Below are 5,892 nucleotides of genomic sequence, written 5' to 3'. Positions count from 1 at the left end.
GGACGATTTGTTTTTAAAGCGGAAACTAATGGGATAACAGGGGGTTTCAATAGAGCATGCTAATAAGGCAGAGTTTACGTCACTTTGGGGGAGGAAACGTCCTGGGATCTACTTGAGGCAGATGTGACATCATTATTTCTGAGCCGGAAAGCCGTTTCTCATTTTGTTTTTAAAACGGAAACTAATGCAGTACGGAGGGTTAGGAAGGTAAGCTGTAAAACAGTTTCTGTCTTTTTATTTTAAAGTTGCTGTTTTTATTTTTTTGGCCTGTAGCACATAAGGGGGACTTCAGGAGACAACAGATAGAGCTTTTCTGTTTGTTATCCCATTGTTTTCCTTTAATGAACATTTTAACCAAGTTTTAACTTTTGTATGAGATTTTGGTAATGCATTTTAGTATAGTTATTTATGTTTTAGAATGGATGCTTCATAAATTATTATAATCCATTGAAATAAGATATAATAAATGTTTAGGTGTTTTATAATTCACAATATTCAGCTCACTGGGGTAAATGGATGAAAGGTATTTTGTATGTGAACTATTTAATTGTGCTCTAACTTATTTTGATTGGTTCTTTTAAAACTGGAGTGTATATAAATGGTAAACATGACATGGTGAGTCATCTGATGAAGTCTTTACTTAGGAGACGAAAAAGCCGATGGTACAAGTGGGTTTATGTGCACAGTCTATTGTAAGGTCCGTTGAGTTCGTGATTTATGTAATAAATTGATTCTACAAACTACATCTCGTGGATTTCTCCGTACTTTAGGTACTATACTGTTGGATTTTCTGTGTTCAGAGCTATCCAGACCTTCCTGTAGTAGAAGGAAGTCCTACTGCTTACCAGTGGGAGTGGTGAGCACTGTACTGCCTATCTAACACTAGAGGAGTGGTTTCCAGCACTGGAATTGTAATTTTATTAGCCATTTTGGGCTGATTTCTTTCCCTTTCAACTTTCTGGCTTAAAAACACGTGTGCTTGCGCATTTATCGCATCGTGCAGCACTGCGGGGCTATGGTTAAATTATTCCAGGTGCCAGAAAGTCTGCTCTTCAAATTTTCCCTTACAACTAGCTGGTTTCTCAGTAGTAGCACTAAAATCTGAACCCCTGTGACTAGCACTTGCTCTAGAACCTGCAGGAAAGCAGTAGGAAGCCTTAAACTGATACAAGCACTCAACTCTACTTGTTAATAAGGAGAAATTAATCGTAGGCACTAAACAGCCTATAATTGCAAAGTACCTTGCAAAGGTAAGGGAAAACAGCTCTTGTACTTTAAAAAAAAGCATCTAAACAGGCATGTCCAGGGGTCAGCTTCCGGTGATTTCTCCTGTCCACCTGGTGAATCTGGGCATACTGGGGCAATGCAGCAACTGCCTCATGTACACAGACAACCCTCTCCTCCTACCACCCAACACTACAACCTGTGAGAGATGCACTTACATAGCCAAACTGGAAGCAAAGCTCTTTCCAGCCAATATTGTGCTAGACAGTCAAGAGGAGAAGGTTAACATTTGCACTACACCTCAAGCAACACATAGCCCTTCAAAACCCATACCATCAACACCAACACATAGCAACACTAAACCCACATATGCAGAGGTCCTTAACATTAACCTGCCCAAGCAACAAGGACCTCCGAAGCTGAAACACAAATAAACACCAGTCACAAACTAAGTGACACATAGCTCACAACACCAGTGTGCCACCTAACAATAGCCCCAAAAAACAACGTACCCAACACTTTAGTCATAGGTGACTCTATAGTCAGGCACACTGATGTCCCACTCACCAGGCTGAACAAGAAGAAAATTACAGTCAGCTGCCTGTCGGGTGCCAGGATCCACCACATAATGCATCCACTAAAGTCACTCCACAACAAGTGCAAATACGACTCTGTCATTGTTTATGTTGGAGTGAATGACTTGAGACATACCTCCCTGGATTACATGAAAAGAGACATGGAAGAGCTCTCAGATCATGTAGTCCAGGCAGGTATGCCCTAGCCATGAGTAGCATCCTGCCTTTGCCCAGAATGATACCACAGTATAAGGACAAAATGATTGACTTCAACAATTGGCTAAGCTTCTGGTGTCATTCAAAGGGGATCCAGAATCTGTCTGCCTGGGATGACATGATTGACAAACCACAATACTTTGCCAGAGATGGTCTGCACCTGTCACCCCTGGGATTCAGGTTACTGGCTAAAGCTCTTGCCACCCCCATCATGCCTTTTTTAGGCAAGGTTCAAAGGACAAAAACACCACAACAGATACAAGCATGCAAAATCTGAAGGTAATGCTATTCAATGCTAGAAGTCTAAACCTCAAAATGCACTCTCTCGAGGCACTCCTAAAAATGGAGAACATCGATATCTGTGCAGTAACTGAGACCTGGTTCAAGGCTCCAGAGAGCACCCCTGCAATACCAGGCTACAACTCTTACCACACTTTGCGGCCACCAAACCAAGACCGAAACACTAAAAGTGGAGGAGTGTCCATATTCACCAAGGATATTCACACCTCCAGGCTAGTTGCCCAACACAATGCATCTGAAATTCTCCAGGTGCAACTAACACTAGGTAAGACTGCAATCCAAATTGTAGCTTGCTACAGATCACCCACCATGCCACAAGACTCTCACTACACATTTCTAAACATACTGGAAAATATTAAGATACAGCCAAACACCCTAATACTGGGTGATTTCAACTACCCTGACATTAACTGGGAAAACTACTCTGGTACCAACACCTTTTCCCAACGGTTCTTGGAATTCATAAATTCGAACGCCCTGGATCAACTAATCCATTGTCTCACCAGGGGCTCCAGTATCCTAGACCTGGTCATTACCAACATGGGAGATAGATGCTCCACACCAATGGTCACCCTCTCATTGGTTAGGTCTGACCATAAGCAAATCACCCTTGACATCCACATCCCACCCCCACCCCCCAGTAAGGAAACCTCCGTAAAAAACTTCTTCAAAGCCAACTTCATGCTACTCAAGTCAGAAGTGACAAACGTCATGACACATATGCAGACGGGAGCTGAAAGTTTGACTGCTGAATCCTACACTAAGGCACTGTACAAGCACATCCACTCGTGCATGAATCGTGCCATCCCAAATAGAACCAAGACCATCTCCTCCAAAAAAAGGAAGCCAATCTGGTGGTCCCCTGCCATAAACAAACTATACAACAGAAGGAAAAAACTGTTGCAGAAAAGAGGAAAATCTCAGGATGCAAAAAACTTCCTTAACAGCCTCAGTAAGAAGCTGTGATCCCTCATAAAATCCTCCAAAGCTAGTTACGAAAATAAAATTGCCAAAGATTCCAAAGACAACAACAAGGCATTCTATAGTTATGTGTAGAATCTAAATGGCAATGCTCAGATCTCCTCTGAGCTACAACAGAATGGCATTAAATATACTGATTCCAAGGATATTGCCAATATCCTAGCAGATCGATTTAGTGCCAACTTCACCCCCCTCTCACCCCCTAAAGGGCCCATCTCAATACCAAAAGATTGCCAAATTCTGGTAATCACGGCCACACAGATAGAAACTGCACTCTCCAGAGCTAAGAATACAGCATCCATGGGACCAGATGACATCCCGGGCTGTGTACTACATGAACTACAAAATGAACTGGCACCTCACCTAAGTGTCATGTTTAATCATAGCCTCACCTCAGGCTTCGTGCCCATTGAGTGGCACACAGCTACAGTTATCCCACTCCACAAGGGGGGGATCCACCTTGGATCCCGGGAACTACAGTCCCATCAGTCTGACGAGCCTGATCTGCAAGGCCATGGAACGCATTCTCATGGAACTTATAAACAAAGACATTGGCAACATTCAAACACTGGACCCCACCCAGTTTGGGTTCATGAAGGGCCGATCTTGTCTCCTGAACCTGATTGACATCTTTGAATCAGTCTCCAGAGCTGTGGACGAGGGTAAGGTGGTCCACACAGCCTATCTGGACCTTGCTAAGGCCTCTGACACCATCCCCCACTCTGGAATCATAGATAAACTTACTAAGCTGGGCATAAATCCCTACATCACTCGATGGGTTGCCAACTGGCTTACTGACAGCACCCAGACTGTAAAGTAGCTGACTCCAAATCCAGCTCCAGACAAGTGACAAGTGGAGTACCTCAGGGTTCAGTCCTGGGACCGCTCTTGTTTGGCATCTACTTCTCTGAAGTACAGGCCAACACTAAGGGACTCTGGCTAACAAAATTTGCAGATGACAGCAAACTGGGAGCCATTATTGAATCCCCAAATGATGTGGATATTCTACAAAAGGGCCTTACAGAAACAGATGCTAGGTGCCAGAGCCATGGGCTCAAGCTTAATGCCAAGAAATGTATAGTTATCCCCTTTGGGAAAAACTATGTACCCATGAATTACCACATAGGTGGCAGTACACTAAACACTGAAAGTGTGATGAGAGACTTACAGTCAGGAAATCCTTCTATGTGGTACACCTCATCACTAAGGGCTTTTCATCCAGAATAAAAGGAGGTCATTGTCCCACTGTACTCATCCCTCATTAGGCCCATTATAGAGTACAATGCCCTGTTTGGTATGTACCTCACAAGACATCTGCAACAGCTGGAAAGGCTGCAGAAATACCTCACTAAAAGAATCACAGGCCTAAAGCAGATGACCTATGCTGACCATCTAAAAAAACTCCATCTATACTCTGTGGCATACCGTCTACTCAGAGGTGATCTCTGCTTAACATACAAGGCCATGTTAAACCCTGAGCTGTTGGATATGCAACACTTTAAGAAATCTCAATCCCTCAGAGCCACACACTCCAGGGATATAAACCTTGTCATCTCAAAGAACAAAACATGCTGGAGGGATAAGTTCCTGACCCAGAGACTCCCCATACTTTGGAATAGACTGCCCATACATGTCAAGCAGAATGCCTCATTGGCCCTCTTCAAAAGGGACCTTGACGATTGAATGGGAGATAGGAAATTCACCCCGGGGATCACATCAGTCGCCCTGCTAGACAGGGGTCCAGGGAAGTAAATATTGTGGGAAGAAATATCCAGGGAATTTTTATGGCTGGGCTTGTATAGGCCCTAGGGCCTAGTACCAACCTATGAACCTATAAGAGTTGAGCCTTCCAAGAGAACAAGGTGGGTTAAGATTATCTGGTTTGAAGGGATGTTTTAGAGCTGCACAGTTAAGGCTCATATACATAACAAAAGCATATACCTATAATTCAAAGTAGAAAAGGATAATGAAACGGGAAAGAAATAAGGAGAAAATTAGATTCTGGATGCAGATCCTTAAGGAGAATAACAGCCATATAGAATATTTTCATAAAGCAGCAAAAAGTATTTTGAGAACTAATCCAGCAAAAGAATGGAGAAAGGAGATTTTGCTGATATGGATGACTGCAATCTGGGGTGTAGAGAATAGGCAAGATGGGGTTGGAATTTACTGCAGAAAACAGGCAAAGGAACCAAGGTACTAGGAACAAATAACTAGAGAGGGAAAGGTAATTATAGGATCATGGTAGGTACTAGGCTAACAGTCCCATGGCCCTTACAACCCTAAGTTCAACCCATGTTTCCAAAAGGCCAAGAAGACATTTGGACTGAAGGTTAGAGACCAATTCCCTAACAGGAATTGATATCAGAGTATAGGCAAAAAGAAAGGGATAGAGGGATCCTAGGTGAAAGACCTTATCTAGTAGAGTTTTTAGTTGAAGTCAGAACAGACCTGCTGTTAACGTGATAATTCATAAGGCATATAAAATATTGCATAATAACTATAGTAATCAATCATAGGAAGTTAGAAAAGATTGGGGAGGGAGAATGAATAAGCAATTTACAAGGGAACAATGGGAGAACATACGTTTGGCTCC

Source organism: Protopterus annectens, chromosome 3.part1, assembly GCF_019279795.1.
Source record: "Protopterus annectens isolate FY-2018-M chromosome 3.part1, PAN1.0, whole genome shotgun sequence".
NCBI classification, from domain to species: Eukaryota; Metazoa; Chordata; order Ceratodontiformes; family Protopteridae; genus Protopterus; species Protopterus annectens.
The sequence above is the reverse complement of the archived record's forward strand: the minus strand, read 5'-3'. Positions refer to the sequence as shown.